This window comes from Salvelinus namaycush, chromosome 1 (genome assembly GCF_016432855.1).
Source record: "Salvelinus namaycush isolate Seneca chromosome 1, SaNama_1.0, whole genome shotgun sequence".
Taxonomy (NCBI): domain Eukaryota; kingdom Metazoa; phylum Chordata; class Actinopteri; order Salmoniformes; family Salmonidae; genus Salvelinus; species Salvelinus namaycush.
Window position 1 is genome coordinate 27,814,931 of NC_052307.1, and position 19,230 is coordinate 27,834,160.

The following is a 19,230-nucleotide window of genomic DNA, read 5'->3' on the forward strand; positions in this document are numbered from 1 at the left end:
TTTCCCAAACTTGGTGCACGTTTTGCTTTTTGCCCTGACACTACACAGCCGATTCAAATAATCAAAGATTTATGATTAGTTGACTATTTGAATCAGCTGTGTAGTGCAAAACCGAGTTTGGGAAAACCTGACCTATGGGTTAAGGAAGGATCACATAATTCCATCTGTAGCCAATTAATTATGCTTGTGAGTTAACATTCCATAACTTCAGGTGGCAGTACATCGCCAATCTTGGCATTATACGTGTTCCAACAACTAATTCCAGGTGGTAGTATTCACCGGTTTAGTTTGTTTACCAACTCATAGAAGTAGTAGAAGAATAAAATGGACTACTTCAAAATGGAAATGGCCTCAATTGCACTGCCCGTGTACTTACGGACGCCATAATATGAAAGATACAAAGAAGAGTCCTCTATCATTCTTTATGGTTTAGGCAGAGTCGAAAAAAACAAGAGTCACATGTTATGGTTTGCTGTGTCAAATGTTCCTTACCAGGAGTGTATCCACTACATTATTCTGTTGAAAAACGTTTCAAAACCATTTACTCCAAACGGAGAACGTTTTGCAACACAAACGAGAGTTTCTATTGGCCTATATTTTGGGTTCTCATGGGGTACAACCAATAATTTGTATAAACACTAGATTACTAATTGGGGGCGCTGTGTTGAAGCCACCTTTCCTCCATTTTGGCACTCCCCCCACCGTTGTAAAACATATTTTGGAAGCTATAGTTTCAAGTTATGTCACATGCACAAGCACAGTGAAATTCCTTTCTGCAAACTCAAAACCCAACAATGCAATAATCAATAACAATGTAATACTAGAAAAAACACCCAAGAAATAAGAAGAAATATGAAGAACACAATAATTAAGCAAATAAGCATACTGTACAGGGTCAGTTACAATACCATATTTACAATTTACAGGAATACTGGAGGTAGATATGTATAGGGATAAGTTGACTAGGCAACAGGATATATGATAAACAGAGTAGCAGTAGCTTGTATGTGAGTGGGTGTGCATGTGTGTAGAGTCAGTATACATGTATGTGCATACTATGTGTAAGTGAGCATATGATGGAGTGAGTGTGTGTGTGAGTGTGTAGGGCCCTGTAAGTGTGCAGAGACAGTGAACAACTTAAAATAAAAGGTAATTAAAGATACAAGGTTAACTCAGATATACAGTGTAGCTATTTTGTTAGCTATATATCATTCTTATTGCTTGGGGATAGAAGCTGTTGAAGAGCCTGTTGGTGATAGACTTTATTCACCGGTACTGCTTGTTGTGTGGAAGCAGAGAGAATAGTCTATGGCTTGGATGGTTGGAGTCTTTCACGATTTTCCGGGCCTTCCTTCCACACCGCCTGATATAGATGCCCTGGATGGCAGCGAGCTCGGTCCCAGTGAGGAACTGGGTTGTCCACACCACCCTCTGTAGCGCCATGCGATCGAGGGAGGTGCTATTGCCATACCAGGCAGTGATGCAGCCATTCAATATGCTCTCAATGGTACAGCTGTAGAACTTTTTGAAGATTTCAGGGCCCATGCTAAACGTTTTCAACTTCCTGAGGACGAAGAGCCATAGTCGCGCCTTCTTCACGACTGGGCATGGGTGTTTGGACCATTTTAAGTCTTTAGTGATTTGGACACCGAGGAACTTGATGCTCTCGACCTGCTCCACTGCAGCCCCATCGATGCGGACGGGGGCATGCTCGCCCCCTCTTTTCCTGTAGTCACGATCAGCTCCTTGGTCTTACTGACGTTGAGGGAGAGGTTGTTGCTCTGGCACCACACTGCCAGGTCACTTACCTGGCAGTGTAAGTCGGTGATCATCGTAGCCGGTGATCAGGCCTACCACCGTTGTGTCGTCAGCAAACGTCAGCAAACAAACGTGCGTGGCCATGCAGTCGTGGGGGAACAGGGAGTACAGGAGAGGACAAAGCACATACCCCTGTAGGACCCCCGTGTTGAGGGTCAGCATGGCGGAGGTGATGTTGCCTACCCTCACCACCTGTGGTCGGCCCGTCAGGAAGTCTAGGATGCAGTTGCAGAGGGAGGTGTTCAGACCCAGCGTCCTAAGCTTGGTGACGAGCTTGGAGCGGACAATGGTGTTGAACGCTGTAGTCAATGAACAGCATTCATACATAAGTATTCCTCTTATCTAAATGCATTTAAATGCATTTATTCATGCATTTATTAGCTAGAAAGGCATGTATTCATGTCTGCATTTGTTTTTGCTACATTTATTCTATTACAGACACCTTAATGCATACTTTTAAATTATATTATCTGAGCTAAACATAAAAAATTAAAATGTAAATATATATAAAAACATTTTCCTTAAAGTATACTTTTTTAAAAGATTACTAAAGTTACTGTCCCCACTACAACAAAAATACTTCAATACATGTAATTTTTCCTATGAAAACATTTAATTTAAATATTGTAGAATTCCTATGGAGGACTGCTCCTACTGGGGAGTGCCAATATGGCCAACAGATGGCTTCAAAGCCTCTCAAAGAACAACAGATGCCTTTCTGTGTTTTGCAAACATTGCCGCACGAGGGCGATGCACTTCAAGTTGGTGGCAGAACAATGGGGAGTTCTTATAGAACGCCAGCAAAAAAAGCCTCATTTTACATGTTGCATATGAGTGCATGGATTATGTTTGGATTTTAAGGCTCGTATGAATGTCCTGCTTAAAACCTGTTACGGCTAGACGTTCATCTAGCGGAACATTTCGACAACATCCTGTGAAATTGCAGTGCGCGAAATTCAAATTAAATTATTAGAAATATTTAACTTTCATAAAATCACAAGTGCAATACACCAAAATAAATCTTAACTTCTTGTTAATCCAGCCACCGTGTCAGATTTCAAAAAGGCTTTACGGCGAAAGCAAACCATGCGATTATCTGAGGACAGCACCCTACCATACAAACACATGAAAATCATATTTCAACCAAGCAGGTACGACACGAAAGTCAGAAATAACGATATAATTCATGCCTTACCTTTGAAGATCTTCTTCTCTTGGCACTCCAATATGTCCCAGAAACATCACAAATGGTCATTTTGTTCGATAAAATCCTTTTTTATATCCCCAAAATGTCAATTTATTTGGCGCGTTTGATTCAGAAAAACACCGGTTCCAACTTGCCCAACATGACTACAAATGATCTAATAAGTTACCTGTAAACTTGGTCCAAACATTTCAAACAACTTTCCTAATCGATCCTTACGTATCCTAAAACGTAAATAATTTACGTCGATACAATTTAAGACAGAATATACTGTGTTCAATAGCGGATAAAATCAAAGTGGAGCGAGCTCCAGGTCGCGCGCCCTAAACAAAAGAGTCCACTTGGCTTGACACTCATTCTGAATAGCCGTACTTCTTCATTACTCAAAGGAAAAACATCAACCAATTTCTAAAGACTGTTGACATCTAGTGGAAGCCATAGGAACTGCAACCAGGTGCCTCAAATCTAGTTACCCATAGAAAACCAATAGAAAACACAGTGAACTCAATTTTTTTTCCCTGGATGGTTTGTCCTCGGGGTTTCGCCTGCCAAATAAGTTCTGTTATACTTACAGACAATATTTTAACAGTTTTAGAACTTTAGAGTGTTTTCTATCCAAATCTACCAATTATATGCATACCCTAGCTTCTGGGCCTGAGTAGCAGGCAGTTTACTTTGGGCACGCTTTTCATCCGGACGTGAAAATACTGCCCCCTATCCCAAAGAGGTTTAATATGATGTTTGGGTCATCGTAGCTAATCAACTGCATTATACCTAAAAAACACTTCAACTTCAACCAGAAAAATGGCTCTTTGGCTAGCTTTTGCTACAGCCTATATCAATGAGCGTTAGCATTCTAGTTAACAAGTGCTGTATCCAAAACAGTTATTTTGCAAAGATCACAACCAAATATAATATTATCAACTGTGCAAGCAAGAATTAAAATATAATTGAAAGTGATTGGTTGAAAAGTGATTTTGTTTAGAAGTAATAAAAACGTTAACCTAAGCTATGTTGAGTGGGCACGCGCATCTGTGTGTGACGTCAGTGTGTCGTGTACTGGAAAATGGTCTATACATAGAATCATCAACCCAGGGTTTATATATATCATTGGGTACTAGGTACATTGAGGTATACAGAATGGTGTCGTCTGCGTAGAGATGGATCAGGGAATCACGCCGCAGCAAGAGCGACATCGTTGATATATACAGAGAAAATAGTCGGCCCGAGAATTGAACCCTGTGGTACCCCCATAGAGACTGCCAGAGGTCTGGACAACAGGCCCTCCGATTTGATACACTGAACTCTGTCTGAGAAGTAGTTGGTAAACCAGGCGGGGCAGTCATTTGAGAAACCAAGGGTGTTGAGTCTGCCGATAAGAATACAGTGATTGACAGAGTCGAAAGCCTTGGCCAGGTCGATGAAGACGACTGCACAGTACTGTCTTTTATCGATGGCGGTTATGACATCGTTTAGTACCTTGAGCGTGGCTGAGGTGCACCCGTGACCAGCTCGGAAACCGGATTGCACAGCTGAGAGGGTACGGTGGGATTCGAAATGGTCAGTGATCTGTTTATTAACTTGGCTTTCGAAGACTTTAGAAAGGCAGGGCAGGATGGATATAGGTCTATAACAGTTTGGGTCTAGAGTGTCACCCCCTTTGAAGAGGGGGATGACCGCGGCAGCTTTCCAATCTTTAGGAATCTCGGACGATACGAAAGAGAGGTTGAACAGACTAGTAATAGGTGTTGCAACAACGGCGGCAGATAATGTTGGAAAGAGAGGGTCCAGATTGTCTAGCCCAGCTGAGTTGTATGGGTCCAGGTTTTGCAGCTCTTTCAGAACGTCTGCTATCTGGATTTGGGTGAAGGAGAAGCTGGGGAGGCTTGGGCAAGTAGCTGCGGGAGGTGCGGAGCTGTTGGCCCAGGGTTGGGGTAGCCAGGAGGAAAGCATGGCCAGCCGTAGAGAAATGCTTATTGAAATTCTCGATTATCGTGGATTTATCGGTGGTGACAATGTTACCTATCCTCAGTGCAGTGGGCAGCTGGGAGGAGGTGTTCTTATTCTCCATGGACTTTACAGTGTCCCAAAACAAAATTATGGGGGTATTGAAGTGGTTCCCAACTCCGGTCCTCGAGTACCCCCAACAGTACACATTTTCTACTGTAGCCCCGTACAAGCACAACTGATTCAACTTGTCAACTAATCATCAGGCCCTCAATGAGGTGAATCAGGTATGTTTGTCCGGGGCTCCAACAAAAATGTGTGCTCTTCGGGGTACTCCAGGACCAGAGTTGGGAACTACTGGATTGTGTGAGAAAAAAAATCAATTTAATCTATTTTGAATTCAGGCTGTAACACAACAAAATGTTGAATAACTCGAGGGGTAGAAATACTTTCTGAAGGCACTGCAAATTTGTGACATTCTTTTTCCATTGAGACAAACATTTCTCTACATTCAAGGTGGGAAACAAAATGTATGTTAAGGCCTATTATTTCTTTGACTAGCCTATACTTAGGGCTGGATTCAATCCATATCGTGGAAGTATCGTGGAAGATCTGCATTAAAATGTATAGCTAATTTCTGATTGAGCCGACATATGCAGCGTTTACTGTGAATGTAGTCTCTGTGAACGTGGGAACATTGACTTTAAATGTCAATCGAGCTATAAAGCGAATCCAGCACTTAATCACACGGTGGTTATATTGGCCAGTGGCACATTGAAAATAATTATTTGGTAGCACTTTATAATAACTCCACATAATAAAGCATTTATAATGGATTAGTGAATAGTTGATTCATTTATTAGTCATTAAACCTACTACCACATTTGTAAATGTTATAACCTAGTTATTCACACATTTATAAACAACTTTTAAAGTATTTAATAATGATTCATAAGATAATTCATTATATGTTTATTACAGGTCATTCTACTAACTCTTTTGTAAGGCCTCATCTAAAGTGTGGACTATTTATACTTTATAAATGTTTTGAGTGACCAATGTAATTTCTCACAAAAAGATGGACATGAAATTGGTAGACATTTCAGCAGTAACTGATTCTCCTTAAGGTCTCAAAATGGCCCTTAGAACATATCAATGGTTAAACAATAAGCACACAATACAGAGGATATTCAAGAAAATATATAGGACATTTTATTCAAAAACAGTCACACAATAGTGTGATGTGTAACTTCAGACACACTATGCTAAGTAAAATAACGTTTTTAGTCCGAAAATGCTAACATAAGCGTTTCTTGGCAGTGACTTTTCTACCAAAACCAGTGTTGATTGCAGTCACTCCTTAGAACTAAAATCTTGTGTAATTTGGTCAGTTGAGTGATTAAGTTCTGGGCCCATTCGTGTTAGAAATTGGGAGTTCCGAAGTCTCCACCCTCACAAAAGGAAACTCTCAGCCAAAGATTTTTGGGCTGAATTTTCCTTTAAGAGCAGTCCCAAGACTGCTTATGAGGTAAGAAAACAAATGTCTGAATACATTATTTCTCTGAACTATCCCATTAAGTGTAAACTGTAAAGAGTTACTAATTTAAAGGCCCAGTAAAGGTGCTGTCAAACAAAACCAGGTGTAAAATAGTCTGCGCTTTCGGCCTCCCGGGTGGCGCAGTGGTCTAGGGCACTGCATCGCAGTGCTAACTGCGCCACCAGAGTCTCTGGGTTCACGCCCAGGCTCTGTCGCAGCCGGCCGCGACCGGGAGGTCCGTGGGGCGACGCACAATTGGGCTAGCGTCGTCCGGGTTAGGGAGGGTTTGGCCGGTAGGGATATCCTTGTCTCATCGCGCTCCAGCGACTCCTGTGGCGGGCCGGGCGCAGTGCGCGCTAACCAAGGGGGCCAGGTGCACGGTGTTTCCTCCGACACATTGGTGCGGCTGGCTTCCGGGTTGGAGGCGCGCTGTGTTAAAGAAGCAGTGCGGCTTGGTTGGGTTGTGCTTCGGAGGACGCATGGCTTTCGACCTTCGTCTCTCCCGAGCCCGTACGGGAGTTGTAGCGATGAGACAAGATAGTAATTACTAGCGATTGGATACCACGAAAATTGGGGAGAAAAGGGGATAAAAAAATAAAAAAATAAATAAATAGTCTGTGCTTAAAAGACTGAGGCGCTGGAAGCATTTAAAAGTTATACATGTAACATTCTACCTGCAAATCGTACATGTAACATTTCTACTTGAATCTACTGCAACACTCACACACACACGCGTGTAGTATGTGTGAGTGTGTGAGTAGAGTCCAGTTACTTTGCATAAAGCCAGTGCGAAGTGAAAAAAAAATGGTGTCAATGCAAATAGTCAGGGTAGCCATTTGATGAACTGTTCAACAGTCTTATGGCTAGAAGCTGTTCAGGAGCCTTTTGGTCCCAAGCTTGGCACTCCGGTACCGATTGCTGTGCGGTAGCAGAGAGAACAGTCTATGACTTGGGTGACTGGAGTCTTTGACAATTTTTAGGGCCTTCCTCTGACACATTTACATTTAAGTCATTTAGCAGACGCTCTTATCCAGAGCGACTTACAAATTGGAAAGTTCATACATATTCATCCTGGTCCCCCGTGGGAATTGAACCCTGGTCCCCCCGTGGGAATTGAACCCACAACCCTGGCGTTGCAAGCGCCATGCTCTACCAACTGAGCCACACGGGACACCACCTGGTTTAAAGGTCCTGGATGGCAGGGAGCTCGGCCCCAGTGAAGACTGGACCATATGCACTACCCTCTGTAATGCCTTATGGTCGGATGCCAAGCAGTTGCCATACCAAGCGGTGTTGGAGCCAGTCAAGATGCTCTTAATGGTGCAGTTGTATAACTTTTTGAGGATCTGAGGGCCCATGACAAATACTTTAAGCATCCTGAGGGGGAAGAGGTGTTTTCGTGCCCTCTTAACGACTGTGTTGGTATGTTTGGACCATGATAAATTGTACAATTTGAATGAATTGTGGTTGATTATAGTACATATTTTGTTTTTACATGAATGTTCAAAACTTGTAAAAGCAATCTGAAAAATTACACATCTAAAGTTCACAGAGTATGTGTCGTTTTCGTTTTGTGACCACAACATCCATCACACGTCTGGCTGTGGGAAACTTATGACATCCTGTGTGTGTGTTTTTGCATTTTCTGTGCCTTCTGGCCTTTGGGCTGTACCTGTGCTTGTTAAGCCAGGTGAATGCACTTGAGGGATGGCTTTAGCACCTTTCATCAAACTTCCAAAATGACTGCATTCTGTGAAAGGGTGAAAAGAGAAATTATTTCATAAATTGGTCAGAACATAAATTGGTAACAAATGCCTGAATGTGCTCTCATTTATTATGGTCCAATCAAATTAACTTTGACGAAAATATTGAATAAATAATTGTTGCATATAGAATGTTGCTAGCTCTAGACATACGTATGACATGTGGATATCAGTCACAGAAATGGAAAGATACTTATTTTGTCTTCAGAAGGGCGCTTGAGCAGGATGATGTAAAATGATGCCGAGGCCAGAGTGGATGCGGACTATGAGTAATCCAGAAAAGAGTGAGTCTGAAAACCCTTCTTTGAAATTTCCCTTTGGAGCCTGGTAGATCGTAGAGAGGAATATATTTTTCAGTGACATGTATGAATCACAGAACATGTTTCAGTTTGTGTATGTATTGTACAGAATGTGTATTTCTATGTGGAAATGTCTTTATGGTACACCACATAACTTCACAGCCGTGTATAGCTCACTGTAAGAGCGCCTAGATGCCTGGCGTGCGATGCTACATACAGTACCAGTGAGTTATACCATTGGCTCATGTCCCTGCACTGCCTCCATGTTGGAGTTTATCACACGTAAAAAGCAATTCTGCTGGTAGATGCAGACATCCTGGAGCTGCTGAAGCAGCCTGCCCGGGACACCCGCTCAGCGGGTGTGGGCTGTAGACAACATGGAGAACACCCCTGGAAAGATCTACCAAAAAACAACAGCATCCATAAGCACTCACTCAACGCCACAGGTCTGTCCTGTTTCTCACACACCTGTTTCTCTGTCCTGTTTTTCTCACAGTTACATCTCCAGACACACACGTCTCCTTTCTGGCATTTACCCGGGGTTTAGGAAAAATACCCTCACGTCTCCATACACATGTCCCCATCAACACTCAGATCACACAGCTCACTGGCTCTCTGTCTGTCTTCCGCACAGACCTAATCTCTGCTGAGGATCTGGAGACTATTGGTGATCTGACTTGCTGCTCAGCCATGGCCCACCCCACTTCCTGCAAAACCACCCCAACTTGAAGAGGTTCCGCACAGCCACCAGTGTCTGTAACAACAGGTAAGCCAAATAATGGCATCAAAGTAACAAGACTCCTACACCATCCTGTTGTTGCACAACACATACTGGCCTAAAATCACAGAAGGAAGGAATTGACTAGTGATGCAAGCCAAAAACATGAATATCACCATGGCATCTCCTTCACTTTTTCAATTTATATTTCCCTCCCCCTCTCTCCAGGGAAAACCCTCGAAGAGGCTCTGCCAACACACCCTTCACCCACTGGCTCCTTGCTGAGTATGAGGATGGCATCTCACTGGCCAAGGGCTGGGATCCGAACATGCAAATCAATGGGAACCTCCTCCCCCTGGTACTACAACCATATTATCATTACCAATATTATCATACTGATTAAGCTACACTATTAACTATCCTTGTTATCTTGATCCTTATGATTAAGATAGTGTTAGCAGTAAGATCCTTAGTACTCTAGTGGCACTGCAGCAACATTTCCTTCAGTCTCACCAGAGGGATCCTTTTCTCCAACTGTCCAGGTGAGGGAGGTATCCAACCACATCCTGAACATTGCTCTGACCTCCATGCACACAATGATTTGCGTGAACACAACCGTATGACCCGCACCCTCACCCAGCTCAACCCTCACTGGACTGGAGAGATCACCTACCAGGAGACCCGCAAGATCATGGGAGGCTACTTCCAGGTAATTCCAATGAGAGCCTAATAACAAATCTATTTAATTTAGCTCAGTTTCTATCTGTACATGGAGTTCAAAGTTACAAAGGTCATAACATAGTTGTAGTTACCTACACACATGGGTTTGAGTTGCTGGGTGATTAAACTGTCACACATGTCCTTCCTCCTCTCACAGGTGATCACCTTCAGGGACTTCCTGTTCCACATTGTGGGCCCAGACTTCATTGCAAGCCAGCTGTCCACCTACCCTGGCTATGATGAGAATGTCGACTCCAGCATCTCCAATGTGTTTGCCTACCTCTTCGCTCACCTTTCCATCCAGCCCTTTATCTTCCGTCTGGATGAGAACTACAACAAGAACGCCCAGTTCCCCAGTCCGCTGCTGCACAGGGCCTTCTTCGCCCCCTGGAGGATTGTCTTTGAAGGTACAACTCTCAGTCCCACTTCTCAGGGGGACATTTACATTCACCATAAGTGATTTCCCGTTGTACACTAAAAGTGTATAGATCAAAATAAGGTTGTATTATTATTACTACTAAAGTATAGCTGGATCAGGCCTTACTGCTACCTGCTCCCCCAGGTAGCAGTAATGCATGATGAGGTGACAGGTAGCCTAGTGGTTAGAGTGTTGGACTAGTAACCAAAAGGTTACAAGATCGAATCCCTGAGCTGACAAGGTAAAAATCTGTTGTTCTGAACAAGGCAGTTAACCCACTGTTCCTAGGCCGTCATTGAAAATAAGAATTTGTTCTTAACTGACTTACCTAGTTAAATAAAGTTTAAAAAAGGTGGTTTGGACCCTATGCTGAGGTGGCTGGTGGGTCGTCAGGATAAACTGAACACTCAGGACCACATGATGAGCTGAGGGATAGGCTGTTTGAGTTTTCTGTTAAAATGTCCCTGGTCATGGGCTCTCTCAACCGTCTGTCTCCTATCAGTCTCCTCATAGGAGACTGTCTCCTATCCTCTATTTCTCCCTCTCTTTGATTAACTGTCTTATCTAGAAGCGTATCTTTCTCTACAGTAGAACTTTACTCCACTTATACCACACATGGGAGGACTACTGTCAAAGCTCTCCACACTGTCTTCTATGTGATACTGTATTTCTGTAAAAGGCTGCCAATTAAAACTTCATCTTCTTGTTACCCCTCTCAGGTTACAACAAATGGTATGTGTTATGTAACCTGTCCTAGGCCCAGAACCTGGCAATGGTGATAAACAACACTGAGCTGGCCCAGAACCTGCTGAACCTCTATGGGACTCCTGACAACATTGATTAGGCAGGGTCGTTTATAGACTCTCAATCCACAGCATGTTTGACTGTATTAACAGAGACTTTTTTTTTTAGAAAGGACTCCGCAATGTCTTATTTGGACTTTCATATCTCTGAGTCTTCAGTCATAATTTAGAAAAACCCTGTTTATCACCATAATTTGTGTTGTGTATCAGACTGTGGTGGGAAAACGAGTCTTCACCGAGGATCAGAAAAAAAGCTTGGGGAAGACATCTCTGGCTCGCATCACCTGTGACAACACTGGCATCGCTGATGTCCCTGTGACCCCCGTGAGTCCGGTTACACCCTTTGTGAAGACATCCCTGCTTTCGACCTCAGCCCCTGGAAGGACAATAGTGATAGTGAGTGTTGATCTGAGGCCTCGTGTGACATACATCTCTCTTTAACTTTAACTGAGCCTTACTGAGGTGGGAATTTGTGTGTTCTCAAGTGTGAGTTAGAAAGATATTAGTTTGTCAATATATACAGGAAGTAATACATGATTTCTAAAATAATTTTTTATTGAACCTGGTCCAAACACAGATCCCAAATCTGGTGGAACTGGCTCGACTAAACAAGGACCAGTAGGACCGAGAGGGCCACCAGGTCCAGAAGGTAAAATCACCACCCTCCTCCACCATCCCTTCTCTCCCCCATTTACATGTATAGTGGCAAGAAAAAGTATGTGAACCCTTTGGAAATACCTGGATTTCTGCATAAATTGGTCATAAAATTTTATCTGATCTTCATCTAGTTCACAACAATAGACAAACACAGTATGCTTAAACTAATAACACACAAACAATTATACGTTTTCATGTCTTTATTGAACACACTGTGTAAACATTCACAGTGCAGGGTGGGAAAAGTATGTGAACCCTTGGTTTTAATAACTGGTTGACCCTACTTTGGCTGCAATAACTTAAACCAAATGTTTTCTGTAGTTATGGATTAGACCTGCACAACAGTCAGGAGGAATTTTGGACCATTCCTCTTTACAACACTGTTTCAGTTCAGCAATATTCTTGGGATGTCTGGTGTGAACTGCTCTCTTGAGGTCATGCCACAGCATCTCAATCGGGTTGAGTTCAGGACTCTGACTGGGCCACTCCAGAAGGCGTATTTTCTTCTGTTGAAGCCATTCTGTTGTTGATTTACTTCTGTTTTTGGTCGTTGCACCACCCAACTTCTGTTGAGGTTCAATTGGCGGACAGATAGCCTAACATTCTCCTGAAAAATATCTTGATAAACTTGGGAATTCTTTTTTCCGTCGATGATAGCAAGCTGTCCAGGCCAAGAGGCAGCAAAGCAGCCCCAAATCATGCTGCTCCCTCCACCATACTTTACAGTTGGGATGAGGTTTTGATGTTGGTGTGCTGTGCCTTTTTTTCTCCACACATAGTGTTGTGTGTTCCTTCCAAACAACTCAATTGTAGTTTCATCTGTCCACAGAATATTTTGCAAGTAGCGCTGTGGAACATCCAGGTGCACTTTTGCAAACTTCAGACATGCAGCAATGTTTTTTTTGGACAGCAGTGGCTTCTTCCGTGGGGTCCTCCCTTGAACACCATTCTTGTTTAGTGTTTTACGTATTGTAGACTCGTCAGAGATGTTAGCATGTTCCGGAGATTTCTGTAAGTCTTTAGCTGACACTCTAGGATTTTTCTTAACCTCATTGAGCATTCTGTGCTGTGCTCTTGCAGTCAGCTTTGCAGGACGGCCACTCCTAGGGAGAGTAGCAACAGTGCTGAACTTTCTCCTTTTATAGACAATTTGTCTTACCGTGGACTGATGATCAAGGCTTTTTCACTTTTGTAACCCTTTCCAGCTTTATGCAAGTCACCAATTCTTAATCTTAGTTCTTCTGAGATCTATTTTGTTCAAGGCATGGTTCACATCAGGCAATGCTTCTTGTGAATAGCAAACTCAAATTTTGTGAGTGTTTTTTATAGGGCAAGGCAGTTCTAACCAACATCTCCAATCTAGTCTCATTGATTGGACTACAGGTTAGCTGACTCCTGACTCCAATTAGCTTTGGAGAAGTTATTAGCCTAGTGGTTCACATACTTTTTCCAACCTACACTGTGAATGTTTAAATGATGCATTCAATATAGACAAGAAAAATACAATAATTAGTGTGATATTAGTTTAAGCACAATATGTTTGTCTATTGTTGTGACTTAGATGAAGATCAGATCAAATTTGATGACCAATTTATGCAGAAATCCAGGTAATTCCAAAGGGTTCACATACTTTCTTGCCACTGTATATGATTACTGTCTGTATTATGTCATAAATATTCTGGTAGTCACTCACTAGGCCTGATGTGAAGTGCTAAGTGGTTATCTGATGAGGTCCCCCAGAGCATAACCACTGATATGACTAATAGTATATAACAAGGAGAAGCATAACCCCTGATATGACTAATAGTACATAACAAGGAGAAGCATAACCACTGATATGACTAATAGTATATAACAAGGAGAAGCATAACCCCTGATATGACTAATAGTACATAACAAGGAGAAGCATAACCACTGATATCACTAATAGTACATAACAAGGAGAAGCATAACCACTGATATCACTAATAGTATATAACAAGGAGAAGCATAACCACTGTTATGACTAATAGTGTCTGTTGTTGTCATAATAGTGTGTATAGGTGGCATGGAAGTCAGACGCAGGAGAGTAAGACGGAGTGTAAATGTAGACTTTTACTAAATGTCCACTCAATATGCTCCAAGCACGAAAATATACATATATCAAATAAACATGGGTACGAGGACCCGTCGCACACCTATACAACAAGAAAACAATACTTGACATAAAACAATCTCTGACAAAGACATGAGGGGAAACAGAGGGTTAAATACACAAGAGGTAATGAATGGGATTGAAAACAGGTGTGTGGGAAGACAAGACAAAACCAATGGAAAATGAAAAATGGATCGATGATGGCTAGAAGGCCGGTGACGTCGACCGCCGAACACCGCCCGAACAAGGAGAGGCAACGACTTCGGCAGAAGTCGTGACAGTTGTAGTGTTGATATCATTCCTAACCTCAGTCTCTCTCACTCAGGACCACAAGGGCCACGTGGTTAGCCTGGCATCTACGCAAAATCTGCCTTCGCCGTGCGGCTCGGCTACAACTACCCCAAACCAGGCCAGCCCATCCAAACCTATGAGGTAATCTACAATGGACAGAACCACTTCGACACCAGGATGGGGGAGTTCACCTGCGTGGAGCCAGGCGTCTACGAGTTTGAGTTCCATTGCACCATATAACAGAATGTGGGCAGCGTGGACCTGCGGAGAAACGGCCAGCTGGTGCTGCATTCCTTCACCACCCAGCAGAACAGCTACATCACGGCTACTGGAGGCACACTGCTGCAGCTCAACAAGGGGGACAAGATCTGGCTGTCAACTTATTACGGTGGCAACGGCATGACCTCCGACAGCTTCTTCTCAGGGCACCTGATCTTCACTGTCCAGAGCCCTCTCTGACAAACAGGTTACAACTAAGCTACCTTTTCTGTCTTTTAAAATTCATTTTTTATTATATTTTAATGTATGATAAGCTTTAACAGATCATCAAGGAGAAAAGAGGTCAATTCACTGGTTTGTTATTCTTGCACTAGGAGAGAAAGAGGAGTGGGAGAGTCACTGATAGGAGAAAGAGGAGTGGGAGAGTCACTGATAGGAGAGAAAGAGGAGTGGGAGAGTCACTGATAGGAGAGAAAGAGGAGTGGGAGAGTCACTGATAGGAGAGAAAGAGGAGTGGGAGAGTCACTGATAGGAGAAAGAGGAGTGGGAGAGTCACTGATAGGAGAGAAAGAGGAGTGGGAGAGTCACTGATAGGAGAGAAAGAGGAGTGGGAGAGTCACTGATAGGAGGAAGAGGAGTGGGAGAGTCACTGATAGGAGAAAGAGGAGTGAGAGAGTCACTGATAGGAGAGAAAGAGGAGTGGGAGAATCACTGATAGGAGAAAGAGGAGTGGGAGAGTCACTGATAGGAGAAAGAGGAGTGGGAGAGTCACTGATAGGAGAGAAAGAGGAGTGGGAGAGTCACTGATAGGAGAAAGAGGAGTGGGAGAGTCACTGATAGGAGAAAGAGGAGTGAGAGAGTCACTGATAGGAGAGAAAGAGGAGTGGGAGAGTCACTGATAGGAGAGAAAGAGGAGTGGGAGAGTCACTGATAGGAGAGAAAGAGGAGTGGGAGAGTCACTGATAGGAGAGAAAGAGGAGTGGGAGAGTCACTGATAGGAGAGAAAGGAGAGATAGGAGAGAAAGAGGAGTGGGAGAGTCACTGATAGGACTACCCCCCCAAATCCAATTATTGTTGTTAGATTCAATTAATCTTACCACATCAGGGATATGCATTGGGATAGCTTTATGATTGTTAATTGTATTTTTTTTCATTTGACTTTCTTCTAATTGTTGGTATGTATTTTCCTTCTTATGAACTTGTTGGCTAATTCAATTATATCATTAGATCTTACACATTAAACACTTAGAACAAAACCTAATAACTTAATATATGCTAATGATGAGTTTTGGGGTGATGGTAAAATTATGACAAATAAGAAGGGAGCCTACCTGCCGTTGGGTCGGCAAAACATTAATTCTAAAGCTAATGTTTCAACATTTACACAGTAAATATCGAATGTTTTTATTTATTTTCTTTATTTAACTTGGAAAGTTAAGAACAAATTCGTATTTACAATGACGGCCTACCCCGGCCAAACCCGAACGACGCTGGTCCAATTGTGCGCCGCCCTATGGGACTCCCGATCACAGCCGGTTGTGATACAGCCCGGAATCGAATCAGGGTCTGTAGTGACGCCTCTAGCACTGCGATGCAGTGCTTTAGACCGCTGCGCCACTCGGGAGGAGGTAAATTATTATGAAGAGTATACTTTGATAAACAATTATTTTCTGACTGTGATTCATCTTTCAAATTATAAATTATGAATACAATAAAATGACACATGCACATGCTCCTCTGTGTCACCTCAAGTCAAGACCTCACCTCACATTGTTGGAGTAGCGATACACACAACACACAGCATGTTCACTTCACGCTCAACCAAAGGGGGGCGTGAGGGTTCCACATCGATTCGCACCCTTCTTCTCAGATGTAGGACTTTTCACAGAATACGAATGTCTCAAAATCTACTTGGATGGCTCAGATTATGGCCTATAGGCTACACTGCAGTATGTGGTTTATCACACATATAATTAATAATCTATGTTTAATGTTCGTTTTATGAAGATTGGCCTAAAAGAGTCAATATGTGCCAAAAAAGTACAATAAACTCAACATAACTTTTTGTGCATAGGCCTAGGCTAGGCTGTGCGTGTTTTCGTTGTGGAAAATGAGTAACAGAAATATTGGCTATAAAAATAACACCAATATGCATATAGGATACAGAAAACAGAACATTAAGATGTTGTCAACTTTAATAGGCCTACTTATCTTATAACCAATCATCAACAATATTAAAGCAAACGAATAAGTCAAACTAACATCTTTCCTAGCCTAAACATTTTCATTAAAATGTTTGCTTTATTCGTGAAGTAAAGATTAGGATTTAGAAAATCAATAGAATGATAGGCTGCAGGCAGAGGATAACATAAGATGCGGTCTGACTGGGCACCATTTTAATTGTTGTCGTCTATATTCGCCGGGGACTTACCTTACTTAAATAAGTAAACAAATAAATGAGCGCAATATATAGCGATCGATACGGACGTGGTGGGCCGCATTATCCCGTTGTTCTCTCCGCAGTGGACAGAGGGGACGCGAGCCAGCTGCTGCGTCTTGGGCCTTCACCCCCCCCCCCCCCTCCCCTCCCAGAAAGTGGCGGCTGGTACTCCCGTGGGAGCGAGGGAATGCCTGGAGATGGCGAGTGGCACACGATACACCATTGTTCGGTCTAGCAGTCACTGATTCCTCGCCCCACACCCCGTAAACACTCACTGACCGTCTCAGCGAGTAAAATTGATTAGAAAGCCGTTTGTGTCGCTCAAGGTGGTTTGACTAATCCGCATTTTCGCCTGGGTATCTGCTCCAATATTACGAAGCGAGCAAATCCATTTTTCATTCGATATAGCTACATGGCTATAGGCTAGGCCTACCCATCTGTAAAGTTAAACAGGTTGTTTCCCTCTAAAGCCCGACGACTGGTCTATTAATTTTCCACGTGCAAACAGGACTCATGTCAATAAAATCTTTTTTAAAGACAATAGTCCTCCTGCATGAGTCCTCAAGTCAAGAAGGTCTTTCTCCTGCCAGTAGATGACTCCATTCACCTGAGAGGAAGTGGGTACATAAAGCAGGTAGGCTACAGTTGACAATAAGTAGCCTAAACCTGCCCTAGACAGCCCTCAATGCCAAAATCCGTAAAAGCAAGTGCGGTTATTTTAGCTATGGGTGCAATGTCATCTCTGGTAGTGTTCTGTGGAGGAATTCACATATGTGTATTAGGCCTACCTACTTCAGCATTTGTAGTTATTTAATGGTTTCGGGTTAAGCAGAGCTGTCAATCAAACAAGTCGGGATGCTGGGCAGAAGAGTATGGAACGAACTCAGGGAGGGGCGGAGAATCAGTGGCAAGGATTCCGCAAGACTGTTCTTATAATTGGGGGAACATCTGACTCCGTCGCGCGCTGGCAGATGGTCGGTTGAGGCGGGATCGAAGGGGGGAGATTTACATTCATTGTTCAGGGGCTCGAGCTCAATCCAGAGACAATAGCCTCAGCAAGGAGCAAGGGATGAAAAAACTTTCCTTTTCAGATACAGAAGGATGGATAAAGAAACAACGGAAATTAATTAAAAACAAGTTTCTGTAAATTAAAACGCATAAAAACGTATGATCTGCCAGCTATTCGAGCACACAGGTCAACAGGCATATAGAAACAGCAGTTTGTCAGCAACTTTTATGTAAATCGTTTTTCATTTTATGGTGCAAATAACCTGAGTAAAACGCGTAATACACACAGCCAGTGTTTATTGCAGATAGACCAAGTGCAGATGTATCGGTTTTTCTGCGCAGGCTCTTCAGTGACACCCACATGGGAACTGAGGTTTAACTTTCCAACTGTAGAATATTTTTTATAATAAGGTTGAACGCATTTATAACTGAAATGTGGTTTACTCAATTGAACACGGGTTCACATCCTATCTAAGTATGATATCTGATTCCTCCACATTTTGGAACTGTGCCCCAAATATATATTGATGATCTATTTAGCAAATAGAAAAAAATAGAGTAGGCTACAATGTAAAATGTACACATAAATCCACATTATTTTTCATGGATGTGTTGTCATTGCATTGCCTGTTGTTATAGCGGATATAATTATTGATTCTGTATTCATTTGAAACATATCTAACATATACTGTATCTGTATCATTTTAGACAGAAGTTCCAACCGTGTTTCCTCAGACTGACAGCACTGTCTTGGATGAGCAGCACGAATGTATAGCAGTGAAGAACAACCAGACTACAATTGTTTAGCACTAATATCCTTAATCGAATCACAGCTTTCAATCACCGCGCATTGTTCAGGGAGAGCAGACAGGTGCAGTGCACTCTTGTGTTTACTGATGACTCGACTGAAAATGCCAAATAAGATATTCAGGTTTGTTGCTTTCGACTTTTAATCCAGTTATCCTATTAAAATACCATTTACAGTTGAATTCCTAACGCAAGCAATAGAACAAAAACGTTGGCCACATTTTGAATGTCAAACTAAATAGGCCAATCGTTTTGCTGGAGATGCAATATGTATGCGTAAGCTAAAATGTTACATTTTACATGTTCAAGTAACCTAGACTTAAATGCTTTCTCAATTTTACAATCTTTAGACAACTTTGCTGCAACATGAAGGCCTAGCTGTCTTTTTGTAGGCCTTTCATGCATATGTCTGGGACAAATATGGCAGCAGTAGGCCTTTATTCAAAT

General features: G+C 42.6%; 1 pseudogene; it reads left to right on the forward strand.

Annotated features, from left to right (window-relative positions):
• The first annotated feature begins 8,534 nt into the window (after positions 1-8,534).
• On the forward strand, positions 8,535-14,768 carry LOC120051247 (annotated as a pseudogene).
• The last annotated feature ends 4,462 nt before the right edge of the window (positions 14,769-19,230 follow it).